The sequence below is a fragment of the Balaenoptera borealis genome (assembly GCF_965194805.1).
Source record: "Balaenoptera borealis genome assembly, contig: HAP1_SCAFFOLD_463, whole genome shotgun sequence".
Taxonomy (NCBI): Eukaryota; Metazoa; Chordata; class Mammalia; order Artiodactyla; family Balaenopteridae; genus Balaenoptera; species Balaenoptera borealis.
Window position 1 is genome coordinate 511815 of NW_028123734.1, and position 14766 is coordinate 526580.

The 14766-nt window shown below is 39.1% G+C and overlaps 1 protein-coding gene across 8 annotated transcripts in view; it reads left to right on the plus strand.

The window, feature by feature from the left end:
* Positions 1 to 14766, plus strand: part of LOC309621446 (uncharacterized protein) — a 583198-nt gene that overhangs the window by 511346 nt on the left and 57086 nt on the right. For 7 of the 8 annotated variants that reach the window (XR_014240024.1, XR_014240025.1, XR_014240026.1 and 4 more), the window contains one exon: positions 7611 to 7798. The exons of the other annotated variant lie outside the window; for it this stretch is intronic. The gene's annotated coding sequence lies outside the window, so the exon portion shown is untranslated. The remainder of the gene's footprint in view (positions 1 to 7610; positions 7799 to 14766) is intronic. 8 annotated transcript variants of the gene reach the window in all.

Genomic DNA, 14766 nt, shown 5'->3' on the forward strand with positions numbered 1-14766 from the left:
GCTAGAGGAAATAAATTCTCCCCCAATTCAGCCTTCTACATCCTTCCTTTCTCATGTGATGCGGTGTGTTGGGGGAACATGTCAGCAGGGGATAGGGCTTCAAGGAAATGCTGCAGCCAAGGGAAGGCGTAGGTGCAGGGGAAAGAGCCATATCCTCGGGGAGAGTCAGAAACAGTTGTGAAGGCCACACCCTCAAACAGAGTCCCACTAGAGACTGGGATTTACTGCAAGATTATAGAATGTTTTCCCTCCCGCACAGTTCACCATCACACCCGCAGGCCTCCAGGATAGTTAAGAGTAGATCACAGCCAAGAGAACTGCAAGACACAGACTCAAGCTGAGCAACAGTACTTAGGGAAACCCCCAAATCAAGATGAGAGACAAGGGGCTTCCCTGGTGGTCCAGTGGTTAAGACTCTGTGCTCCCAATTCAGGGGGCCCAGGTCTGATCCCTGGTCAGGGAACCAGATCCTGAATGCCGCAACTAAAACCCGGCTCGGCCAAATAAATAAGTATTAAAAAAAAAAAAAAAAAAAAGAGGAGAGACAAAAACAAGGACATTAGAGGAATTTGAAGCCTTTGGCACCTATGTTACCACAAACATTAAAAACAGAACAACTGACAAAGATCAGAAAATTATAGCTACATAAAGGAGGAACTTCCAAGGAGAAATGAATGCTGGTAAAATTAAATCCTTGAGTTCTCTGCTTCTTAATCAATCTAAAAAATAACTTTTATCAGCCCTGGTGGCCTAATGGATAACATATAACTGTTTTAAGGGACAATAGTTACAATGTGTTAAGGAATTATGGCACATGGATAAGTGAAATTAATGACAGCCACGTCACAAGGATGGGAGAAAAGAATTGGGAATACTATGTTATAAAGTTCCTGCACCCATCAAGTGGTGTAGTGTTATTTCAAGGTGGGATTAGATTATTTTAAAAATGCATATTGTAAACTCTAAGGAAACCATAAAAAATTTAAGAAGTATAGCTTACACTCTTAAGTGAGGAGATAAAATGGAAACATTAGGGGAAACTGGGTACAAGGAACAGTCTGTACTATTTTTGCAACTTTGCTGTTATTCTAAAATTATTCCCAAAGTAGTAGTTTAATATGTTCCTTAAGTGTACTTGCTTAATTATGAAACTGTCTCAAATAAATTAATGGTGCATCTCTTGCCCTCAGTTCCTAATTTTTGAAAAGTAAAAAATCCTGGAAAAATTAGCACATTTAAGTCAGTTTCTCCACCCCACTCCAGGTGATTCTCTCCGCATTGTCCCTCATTTGGCTATATAGATTATTTAGTTCTTTTTAGGATGCTAATACAGCTGTCACTGTAGCTATGTATGCCCCATTAATGTATGTAACAGAATATGCCCACATAGATTGCTGGATATATATGCCCTGATTCATGTTTTCAAAGACAAAACAAGTAAGAGGATTGATTTTATTCAGGCTTTTGCAATAAGAAGATCAGAATGTCTTGCAGGGTGGTTTTTACCTTAGACTTTTTTAGGGAAAGTAGAAAAGTTACAGGTGGGGCTGATTTACAGTTGGAATTATTTTGCAATTAGGTGAAGTCTCAGTCAGTTAGATGAACAGGAAGGTTCATCTCTGTGTCTGGCTAGTTTTAGAAGGACAAACAGTTCTGAGCTCAGCGAATCATTCATGGAACAAAGAAAGGGAAGTTGAGAGATCAGTGCCTGGTCTTATCAGCAGGTTAAGGCAAAAGGGGAAAAGTTGGTGTTTCCCTGGTCACCGATAAACAAGGGAGTGATCTCCAGGTCTTAGGGGAATCCTGAGAAGGCCTGGGTAGCAAATCTTATCTTAAGTGGGGTGGTTCTTTGTGGTACACAAAAGGTGGAGGATTTCAGAAAACAGAGGATAGGGTGATTTCTTAACTGTTGCCGTTTTCTGAGATCACAAATCACAGGTAAAATTCAAAACGGTTGGGCCTCAGTTTTGTTCATGACCAAGAAATGTCATTCATTGTTGAACAACACAGAGGCAATCATAAACCTTTGAGTGGGGCAAATCTGGGTCTAAGGAATAATCTCCTGAAGACTCTTGTTTGGCGTTGTTCCTGCAAAATCATTTGAACAATTGTTGAGAGGAAGTGGAAAAGATGAGCGTTTTAGAGTTCTGGAGATCAGGCATCTTAAAAGAGGGATTCTAAAATGAAGAAGAGAAATATTAACATAAAATATTATAGTAAGTAAAAAGTCTGTACCCTCTCTTTTCCATGTGAAAATTAGAGGCAAAATCATATAAACTTAAAATTATGTTTAGTAACTAATTTTCAGTATTTTATCTTATTTAAAAATGTATAGGTATCTAAAGAATACTATTATTTAACTCAGTTTAGCATAAGTCTAACGTTTTAAGTTACCTAAAGATCTTGGAAACTATCTTCATACCACAAAGCATAAGCACTGTTAAGATAAGATTGGTTTGAATAATGATTCAATTTGGTTAAACAAAAATTTACATTTTTCATAATCTGAAACATCTGGTAGATACAATGCTAGTTTATTCAATCAGAAAAATTTTATAAGTTTAGGAAGAGCATATCCAGGTAGAATAAAAATGTATGATGTTGAAAACATAGCTGTTTTTATTAAACCAATAATATTAAGCTAGTCTTTTTTGACAAAGATTTGCCTTAATTATGTAAACTTGAATTTTACAAACTTTTTAGTTAGTTTCCATAAGAATACATTTTTAAGCACATGAAAATATCAGAAGTTCAGTTTCCTTAATTTCTGGTAATTTTAGAACTATTCAATTTATGTGTGTTTGTTTATGTTTAAGCTAATCAAAACAGAATTCTCTTTAAGAAATTTCATAGTGCAATTTTGTAATACCATCCAAAGGTAGAAACTTACTACACATTCATAGACAAAAATACATACAGACAGACACAAATAGAGAGCTTCAGTTCTACGACTTTAGCCGTGCATTGGACAAAAGCATAGAAATACTAATACATCATCCCTGGGCCATATAAAAGAGTTAGCTTTCATCCTTGTCCCACCAATACTTGTAAAAGAGATCTTCAAGATTCCCTTTGTCCTGATGTGTAACCTTATGGATGCTGTGTACTAAATTTTCGGCAAGTAACCAAGAAGAGACCAAGTGGCCATCTGGGTGTCTCCAGAATCCATCTGAGTGGCAAAACATCCAGCTTGTTTCCAATGAGATTGTTCAGCCTCAGGTTTTAGCAGGCTGTTGTGCCGTAGGTTCCTTAAGTAGAGTTTCCCATCTGTAAAAAAGATTGAGCAAGGGGAAGTATGTAGGTGGCAGAGGACAAATTTTCTTGGGAAGTGGCTATGTTAACATTTTTGTCAGTCAGGTAGTTTCCTTGGCTTTGGGAGTTCTGGCTTCCAGTGTGAGCTTTGATTTTGAGAATAGCTAATTATTTGGTTTGCAATGTCTTCTAATAGGTCAGTGACTTGTGTTCCGTTTTTGATGGGTATTCCTGCAACTGTCATTGAACACTCTGTGTTTCCATTAAAGGGGGCTTAGGGATCTTGACAGAAGCAAAAGAAAGTCAGGTGGTCAGTGAGAGCAATTCAGGGGCAGAGGTGCCTAGGCAGAGTCAGGGGCCCAGAAGGTAAGGCCACTGGGAGAGCAAAGAATACTGTTTTCCAACTGGAAAGTTATTCTCTTCCCAGAAAGTTTACTGCAATTTTGGGGCTAATGCTGGGTAAATCATGCCAGGTAGTAAGAAGTTCTAGTGAGACAGAAAGAGGTTTAGATAAAGGCAGGTCACACACAGCATGAATGTATGTCGGTTCTAGAGTTCTGTGCGCCTCCTTGGGCTGCATGGCCTCCTTTAGAGAGACCTCCTGCAGGAATGCAGCTTTCTGTTCTCCTGCACAGATGGCCAACCTGCTACTGCATGCTGAACCCTTGCTCTGACTAATTAATTTTTCTTCTCCACTGACTTCTGCTTTTAGTAAGTGAGCCAATTCACCCCATTTCCTATTGTAAATTAGATAAACCAAACATTAGATACAAAGAGAGGGATAAAGAACCAGTTTCTTAGTTAAGCTTGACCTCTTTTATGTGTATCCAGTTGTTGTGTTTTTCTGCTTTAATGGGATGTGGTATTAATAGGAATAAAGGCAATGAGGCAAACAAGTCTGAGCGGTCTGAACATCACATAATAAACACTGAAGGAGGGCTGGTTTCCATAGTTGTATGTCAGCGTCACTAGGCACAGAACATTCTAGAGACACCTGAGTGGTTTGGGACCACTGGGTCAGGGATAGCAATTATTGTGTGAGAAATTCCAAATAAATAATTAGCATGTGTTCATGCAGAAGAAACCCTATTCACAGTAAACCAATTAAGGGTGCCTGAGGATAGGAGCACAATAGAGAATCACTGTACTTACAGATAAATAGAAAAAGGAGACTACAGAATACGCCTCTATATTGGTTTAGTTTGTAAATTAAAAAAAGTAATGTGAGGTTTTATATGAATGAAGAAAATGCGATATATTCAAATACATATATATATTTCACATATATCTATAAAGACATATAATGAAATATTATTTATCCATAACAAAGAAGGAAATCCTGCCATTGGCATGAACCTGGAGGAGATTATGCTAAGTGAAATGAGCCAGACACAAATAGGTAAATGCTGTGTGATTTCACTTACATATGGAATCTGAAAAAGTTGAACTCATAAAGCCAGAGAGTAGAACGGTGGTTTCCAGAGGCTCGGACGTGGACAGAATGGGGAGATGCTGGTCAAAGGGTACAAACTTCCAGTTATAAGATGAACGAGTTCTGGGGATCTAATGTACAGCCTGGTGACTATAGTTAGTTAATACTATACTGTACACTTGAAATTCACTAGGAAAAGCTAACTATGTGAGGTAATGGGTGTGTTCATTAACTTGATTGTGGTAATCATTTCACAATACATATGTATATTAAATCATCACATATGGCACTTAAAAAAATCACTTGTACAACCTAAGTATATACAATTTTTATTTGTCATTCATACCTCAATAAACTGGAAAAAATACTGAAAAAAAAAAGTGGAAAGATAAGCCACAGACTGTGAGAAAATATCTGCCATTTATATCTGATAAAGAACTTGTAGCCAGGATATATAAAGAACTCTTAAAAACGCCATAAGAAGAAGACAAAATAATTCAATTTAAAAATGGGCAAAAGATTTGAATAGACATTTCCCCTAAAGAAGGTATACAAATGGTGAACGCCACATGAAAAGATGTTCAATATCATTAGCTATTAGGGAAATGCAAATTAAAACCCCAGTCACATCCACAAGAATGGCTAACAGAGAAGAGAAAGAAGATAAATATTGGTGAGGGTGTGGAGAGGAACATTGCTGGCAGGAGTGTGAAATGGTACAGCCACTTTGGAAACCAGCTTAGCACTTCCTTAAATTGTGAAACAGAAATTTACCACATGTCCTAGCAAAATTCTACTAGTAGGTAACTACTCAAGAGAAATGAAAACATTATGTCTACAGAAAGACTCACACATGACTGTTCCTGGCAGAATTATTCATAATAACCAGAAAGTGAAACAACCCAAATATCCATCAATAGGTGGGTAAATAAAATGTATAAGTGGTTAATTAAACCTGTGATAATAATAGCAAAAAGGCCCAAGGGGAGAAAACAGTACACTGCTGTAAGGTTCTTATACTACCTGTGAAGTGGTATAATAAAAGCTGAAGATAGGCTGTGATAAGTAAAAATGTATATTTGAAACCCTGAAGCTACAGCTAGAACAACACAACAAATCACAACCAGTAAATTCTATGTTCCAGGTGATGCTACCCACTGAGTTATAACAAACCTGCCAGTATCTAAGAAAAGGTAAACTGAAAGATAGGAGATTTTTATACCTGCTTTCACTTGGCTTTTTAGTTATCTGAATTTCATTGACATAATATATGTCTTGTGTGAAGAAGATGGCAGAGAATAGTATTGAGAGTTGTTTTCTGCTCTCTGTTTTTATGTTTTCAAGGAACAATTTAACCTTTACCCTCTCCAATCTTAGGCAAAATTGCAACACTTTGCTCTCTATCTCCACACAATTAGCCTTTCATGTACATTAACCAAACAAGATTATTTACTATAACACAATTTGATAACCGTAATTCAATGTGTTTTAAAATGAGGTATGCTCTGCAGAAAGAAGAGTCAATAATGCTTACCTTGTGAGAAACTAAGAAGTATGAATAATGATTGTAGGACTCATATGGCTTTGTTATTACAAGGTTTATAAAGGTAAAGCTCCCCAAAGAGTTTACATGCTTTAAAACCCTGAACTGTAGTCAGTCTGAACTTGTTTAGATTGCACATCTTTATTCAGAGTATTAAAAGTAAAATGTACATAGATACCTTTGAAATATACTCACGGTGAAAACTCAAAATTCAAAACTATGTTGCAGTTTTTACTTCACTCCTCCCCATATTCTCTGGGGTTTTTTTGTTCTCCTAAAATCTGGGCACTGTCAATCCCTGAATGAATAAAATAATTTTTTCAAGTCAGGTGCCCTTTGGGAAATCACATCTAAATTAATCGAGCAAAATGTTGTCGAAAAACGTTCCATAAGGAAAACTTTTGAGATGCACAGAAAACCTCTGTTTAAACCATGTAAAAACTAACCAGAATAGCCAAGAAGTTTGGGAGTTGGAAATAAAACAAAAAGACATAGACCACAACACGTGCACAAATATACATTTCAATATTTTCTTGTTTTCTATTTATAATCAGAGTAAAGAATTGTCACTAAATGGTTATGAAGGAATTTTAAAATAAATCTGATGTTATAACTATTGAGATAAATTAGTAAATCAAACGGAACCAAAACCAAATGTGTTCATGGGGGCAGGGGGCAGGCTCATTCAGGGAAGGGTTTTGGAGAATTAAAAATATAAACCAAATGGAATATTCTTTATTGAAAAATATTGTGAGGTTTTAATTTGTTTATAAACAAAGTCCTTTAAAATAATCTCTTGAGCCAAATCATTCTTATTTCCCTTCAATATCATTAGGAAAACCAGTGAGCTATTCTTATACATGGCAATTGATAGATCAGCATATTGGTTAGAAACCCAGATGTATTTTTCATATTTCATTGTTATGCAGACATCAAAGACTGTAAGCATCTTGTTATAGCAAATTTGATATATTTTATTTCTAAGTGGCAGCTAAGGAGGTATATTTTCCAACTCACCCTTCAAAAGAACCTACTGTGAGGAGTGTGAGAAAGTGACAGCCTCCAGCTGCTGTGCCTCTGGACCTTTGGGACCCCTGACAGCCTTTACACCGAGGCTGTGCTCTCCCCAGGCTGCTCCCAGCCAATGTTTGGATAATGGAACAGGGCCGTCCCTGCCCTATGTGGGATTACCATAGCTGGCAGCCTTTGCTCCGGGACTCCCTATACGTGTAGCCAAGACTTTCTCAGAGCTGCATTGAAGTCTGAGGCTCTTCTTCCACAAGCCTCCCTTTCCCTGTCTCCTTTCACAGGTGTCTGATCTGCAAGGCAGTTTGAATGCTTTTCCCTCCTACTCCTGCTCCATCACTTCTTTATCCTCCACAGGTGTTTCCCTGGCAGATCGCTTACATGTCTGATTTCATCTTGGCATCTGCTTGCAAGAGAACCCTAAGTGATCCAACAAGAAAAATAAGAAAAATTTCCTCTGGGCTCCTCTAGACTCCACTGATCAATAGCAAGTGAATCCTTTTCTAGGAATTAATGGCGACACTCAACTCAGCTTAACATTCAAGGTAGGAAAGCAAGGATTATTTTTCACTCCAGAAAATGAATGACCCATTGGGACTGCAGATTATAAAACTTGGGGAATAATAAGAGGCATCTCCAAAGGACTGGAAATGCTTCATCTAGATTTAACACAGACAGGGCATTGTCCTATAAAACCACACAGATCTTAAATTCAATAGATCAAAATTTGTTTAAATTGTGTAAATCTAGAAAGATCTTAATTGTTCTTTTAAGTTTAAAATATTTGCATAATTCAGGACAGGTTAATTTTTTTCAAGGATTTTTAAAAATTTGTTTTCACATGTGATTTTCTTTTTTTTTATATATAATGCAAAGTAATTCAGATCCTAATTAAGAGAATAAATAGGCACCATGTATGGCTCCCTACACACCCCCTTTTCATACCCAAAGCTCTGTTTTCTCTTCAACACCATCTGCTTAAATCTCCCAGTCTAGCTGAGATCCTTCTGGCCTGTCCTCTAACGCATCAGCTAAAAATACTTAGTTTCAGCACTTAAAAGGAAAGACTGTTCTGCCTCTTCTTAGTGCTGGAACCCACTTGTTCTGCCCTGCAGCCCCCTGCCCCTACCTCACTACCTGGCTCACCCCATCTCGTCACTTGTTTCTAACACTGATGACCCTCCGTGGGGAGACCTCTCCCCTGATCCTTCTTCCGAAGTAACCCCTTTCCATCTGTTTCTCCTTGACTTGTTTATTTTTCTTGGCATTTATTACTAACTAAAATTATTTTTCTTTGTGTGCTGCCTTAGTAATTAAGGAAATGTAAATTAAAACACAGTGAGATACCGTTTCCCAAACAACACCAAATTGGGCACATTTTTAAAAAGGTGACATTGTCTTTAAACTGCGTGTGGGGATGTAAATTGTTACAACCACCTTGGGAAACAGTTTCTCATAATTTAGTAGGTGTGAATGTGTAAACATTTTGACACAGCAATTGCACTGTATATAACCTAGAGAAATTCCAGCTCCTTCATATAGAAAACTCATTTAAGAATATTCATAGCTGTTTTTACTGTGATGTCAAAAATGGGGGAAAAACAATCCAATCAGTTGGAATGGATGCGTTTGCTTAATATAATTTTATAAGGGATACAATAAAGCAATGACTATAGACTACAGTAAAATTTTCATAATAATGAATACTGTAACACTGAGCAAAACAGCAAGTTGCAGAATACATACAGTACGATTCCATTTTTTTAAAGTTCAAAATATGCAAGCCAAAGCAGTATCTTATTTAGCAGTATATTCATATTGACGAAACTGTAAAGAAAAACAGTGGAAATAACAAACAGGTTAGGATTAAAGAAGGAGCAACAGAGACCTTCAAAGATATGGGTAAGTTTTCTTTTTAGGAAGAGTGGTTACACATGAGCGTTCATTTATTTTTATTCTTTACGTCTTCTGCATAACTTTCACACGTTATTTTGCAAATTTTAAAAGACAAATCAAAGCAATAATGCCAACAAACAATTGGGGAAAAGTAATATAACAATAACAACAAGAAAAAGTGAGCCCTATCTGCTGGAAAGTATTACAGAAGATACAGAAAAACACATTCAAATGGCTTCTTTGTACACCAGAGCCAAAGCTTTGTTTCACAACATCTTAATGATTTCAGTGAGGTTCCTAGCTTTTGAAACAGTGATTCTCTGTTCCCTCCCCGCTACCTTGTTTATGACAAGGTGAATTCAAATAAGATACTTCTGACAGCTTTTAAACCTAAAACGCAATATAGAACTCTATTTCTTCTTTGACACATGCCACTTACATCTTTTTTTGGAGTTGGACTGTAGTTGTTTCATAGATGTGGGTCTTATGCCATGATCTGACAACACCCGGTCCCTGGTGTGCCACTGCAAAGCCTCTTAGGATCAGGAGACCCTCACAAATGGAAAAACTGAATTCACGATGGGACGTCAGATCAAATGTGTATGACATCAGTCTAGTGGCTTTCTGAGTTAACCAACCCTGGGGTATATATGCGATAGCCATAAAAGGTACTTTTAAGGAGATTAAAATGTACACTACTGAAAAAGATCAAAATTAAAATACATAACTGTCTTCATAGAAATTTAAATACCATTTTTACACATAGATTGTTTTGTTTGTGTAGTTGTAACAAAATAATCCTGAATATGCATAACATGTTCTGTTTTGTAAGACAACTGTGAAGATTGTAGGTATTTATATTGAGTAGTGAGAATGATAGCATTTTACAACTGGCTTTGACATCCCTCATCTCACACACTGGATAAAAAAACTGATGATCAGAGAGATTAAGTAATTTCTTTTCAGTCAGGCACTGAGCTGAGACCAGAACCCAGGTCCTCCTGACTCGGGGGTGGTTCCTCCTTTTCACCATCCAGCCCTGTCTGAAAAGGTTTACGGTCCATGGCAATGTCACATAGTGTATCTCATACCATCTTGTTCTCTGTGATTAACACTGTTATTTATGAAGCTTACCCAGTGGTCTAGGATGCAACTTCCCATAATCTATGAGTGCTTCCACATCATTTATCCACATCCACAAGACGGTAAGCTAAGGACTTTCCCCAAACTCTAGACCGTAGTAGTAGATACCCCAGGCAGTAAAACATGTCCTGGAATAAAGAAATTCTTATGATTCATACCGGACTGCTGTAGCCCTTTTGGATTCCCTACAGCTTTAAATTTCGTATTCTTAATGCAAGACTCTGCAAAGCAGTTTAGAAAACAATGTAAAGATTTTAGTAAATTAAGACAGTGGTTTTGTTTTCTCCCATTTCCTACTTATTGAATGTTCTTGCTGCAAATAAATCAGATCTCTTTATTTTCCTATGAAATATCAGTGCTATGCAAGAATGTTGGAATCAGATGGTTCCACTGTGTCTGACATCTTGTTGTTGGTGTCCATTGAGTGTCTTTGTCCTTTCTCATATATGTTGTGATCATCTTGGTTCTTACTACGAGTGATTCTCAATAAAAACCTGGGTGTTTTGAGTATTACATTATGAGATTCTGGATATCATATAAATTTTCTGTTTGACTTGCCTATTCTGACACCACTCTAGCAGGGGATGACAAGCCATCTCATTACTGCCTGGTGGAAATGGGGGTCCAGGTCATGGTCTCCAGGTTTTGGATTTGTCTCTGTTCTCACCCAGGGAGCGAGGGGTTCCTTGTTACTGCTCAGTGGGGTTGGGATTTCTGGCTCCCACTGGACCTTCACTGATACCTCCTGCTGGGAGGGGCATGGGTGCCTTGTTCCTACTCCTCCTTTTGCCTAACCTGACATCACGGAAGAGCCTCATTACCTTTGGATGGTGGTGAGAGTCCTGACTCTGAAACCACCTCTGCAGGGAGGGGTTAGTGTGCCTTGTTCTTGCTGGGTGGAAGTGGAAGTCCAGGGTCTCTGTGGTCTTCAGGGACACTGCTGAGATGGTCACTCATTACCACCGGCATTACCACCTGCTGAGGATGAATATCCTGGCTCCTTATGTTGCAGAATTAAGTCATATGGACCTTGTTCAGGCCCAGCTCAGCGGGGCAGGGTTCTTTTTTTCGAGTAGGAGAATAACGAGAGATCCACACAGCACAAGCCTTATTCTATGGGCAAAAAAAAAAAAAAAATGGAGAAGAAGGAATTAAGTTCATAGATCAACTTCTCACCCACCTGGTGAAAGTGATTTAACTGTAAAGAGTAAAGACAAAGGGAAGAGGAGTGAGGCAGAGGATGGGGAGACACATGCCTTAGTTAACCAGGGAAGGGGCAGGGCTTTTTTGAGGGAGTGGGGTACCACCCCCTTTATATCCATTTTTGGTCCTTAATGTCTGGTCCTGGCCACCAGTAGGTGTGTCATTTAATATGCTAATGTAGTAAAATCAACATATAATGAGACTCAGGGTCCGTTGGAGGTCAGATTCGTTGCCATCTTCGTCTCAAGCGGCTCCATCTGTTTCTTTTTTTTCTTTTTTTGTGTGTGTAGCTTCCTTTCTTATCTCTGGACCCTTTAGCTTAAGGATTTATGTTCACTCCTGCTAAAGGTTGGGGTGGGGAGGGTTGGAGGGTTGTGAGCGAGGACACTCCTACTAAAGTTGGGGGTAGATGGGTTTTGAGCAAAGATCTGGAGCGACTCTGGCAATACCTTTTCAGGGCTTCTCTGACACCCAGGGCCTGGGGGAGTTAGCACTGGGGTGCCTCATTGCAGACTGGCAGGGGTGGAAGTCTAGACTCCCAGATTGGACTTTGCTGGTAGGGTTGGGGAGGGGGCTGTAGTTTTTCTGTGGTGTTTGGCGGGAGTAGAACAGTTATTGCCTAAAAGTTTTCTGTATCTTTAGGCCTCACTTATTCTGGTCCTTTAGCTAGAGAGAACAGGCTTTTATTGGGATTTTATTTTACTGTGTACACTATTTTGCCTTTTCCAATTGGCATTTATGGGTGCTGACTTCTCCAGACCCAAGTCTGGAATATTAGATGCAAAAAGGGAAAACCCAGGCCACTCACTGTCACCTATAAAATTCTAGCACTTTACCAATTCCAAGAGAATATGATCCGACTCTTACCTGCATTTCACAGTGATTTTTCAATACAGAAATATTTTTCTCAGTAGGATCAGATTTATTCTGCATACCCACCACCTCTTATTCACCACGTAACACCTATTTGGGGGACAATTTCTATTTATCAGGTACTAAAAACCATCTTATATATTCCAAATGTTGCTATCTCAATCAGCAATATATCATTTGTTAATAGCCCAATGGCCAACAGCAAATGTATATAAATCATGGCTTGCAACCATTTGTAATTCACTAGAAGTGCAGAAAGAATCTGGGGAAAAAAAGTATTCAACTAGGTAGAGGTCATGGTAGATACTTTAAAGACTAGAAAATAAATCACTAGTTCTTAAGCATGTGTCGGAATTACATAAATTTAAAGAAGGACTGACAATTTGGAGAATAGTAACGTGAGCAGACACGTGTAGGAGGCCGAGAGCATAGCATGAGCAAGGGGACAGGGACCTCCCTGTCTCTGGTGGGAAAGACGTGTGCAGGGGCCACTAGGCACACAGGATAAACAGAGGTAGGCAAGAGCATGGCAGGTTTTAGGAGACAGACATCAGCATTTTAAGGGGATTTCAAAGGTGACGGAAACTGTTAACTATTGGAAATGAGGAAAAGGGAAGAGATCAGTTATTGGGAATCAGTGAATCTAGATACTCTAAAGGTAGTAGATGATGAGATTGAGGTCAGCAGCAAGGTTAGTTTGAGGCAGAAGATTCTTGAAGGAGGAGGTAGATGGAGTCTGGAAATAAAAGCTGAGGAAGAGGCAGGAAGCAGCCCACTGAACGGCCTTTCCAGAGGCTCTTCTCTGAAATATTACCCAAAGCCTCCTTCCTCAGTCCAGTGGCGCTTCCCCAGGCCTGGCCCTCACCGACCTTCTCATGACATCCTCCTCCCGGTGAATTAAAGGTAAACATAATCATCAGACTTAGGGCAGTAGAATAAAGGGAATGAGTATGAAGAAAGGGGCAGACGTCTCTATCCTAGAAATCCACGAGAAAGGGACCATCTCTGACCATAACACAGGGAGGACTGAAATTTGGGGAGAAGGGAGAGGTGGATTAAAGATGTCTTAAATTGAAGGAGAGAGCAAAATTCCCAGGTCAGGGCATATGGCACATCCACTTTAGAGGCCCTGGAAACCCCTTCATGACTGAATTGAAAGATACTAAATTGGGCAGGTAGATAGGAAGATGCCAGGCTGATCCTGGGGATCACCAAATCCCCTTCCCACCTAGGCCCTCCTCTTTTGATTATTCATTTTTCCAGTTCACAGTTTTATTTGCTAGAAAAAGTTACTCTTGCTGCACAGATTTAAAAAAAAAAAAAAAAATGTTTCCAGAAATGCAAAGAATTTTTCAGAGGGACTCACAGCCTCACTGGGGAAGAAGGGAAATTTTGTCTCAATACTTCTTTTTTCCGGGCTTCCCTGGTGGCGCAGTGGTTGAGAATCTGCCTGCTAATGCAGGGGACACGGGTTCGAGCCCTGGTCTGGGAAGATCCCACATGCCACGGAGCAGCTGGGCCCGTGAGCCACAACTACTGAGCCTGCGCGTCTGGAGCCTGTGCCCCGCGACGGGAGGGGCCGCGATAGTGAAAGGCCCGCGCACCGCGATGCAGAGCGGTCCCTGCACCGCGATGAAGAGTGGCCACCACTTGCCTCAACTAGAGAAAGCCCTCGCATGAACCGAAGACCCAACACAGCCAAAAATAAAATAAAATAAATAAATAAAGTAGCTATAAAAAAAAAAAGAAAAGTGCTTTTAAAAAAAAAAACAAAACAAACTTCTTTTCCTTCCAGAAACTCCTCACACAGTCTTCTCTGAGTCCTGAACCATCAGACCTACTCCTCCCCCGCATCCCCACACAAAGCACTGCCCTCCATATCCTTGAACTCAAGGTGGGGAATGTACCAACCCCCATCCTTATTCCCTCCAGTCTCAGATCCTCCAAAACCTGGGGACCAGGAAAGGTCCCAGGCAGTAACACTTCTCTTGACAGAGGCAAAGAAATATTAATAAAAACAAAAAGAAAGAAAGAAAAAGAAAGAAAGAAAGAAAGATTTATTGCTTTTTCTCTTAGATGCATGATCTCATTGCTTAACTATACCTAATGAGGCCTAATTCTTCCTTCTAAATCTGGCCTCTCAGTCAGCAACAGATTTCACCAGTCCCACTGTGTATACTGATGATGCGCTGATAACCAAATGTCATTCTTGAAAAAACGTGGAACTTTTGACTATTTTCTAGTGCAGGAGTTTTGCAACCAGATTTCTAAAATACATAGTGAAACTGGTTTCGACACTAAACTCGAATAATTGATCTTAGGTTATGAATACAAATTACGAATAACCATAATATTATGAATAACCACAAATTATGAATAATCATAAGTCCAGTTTGGT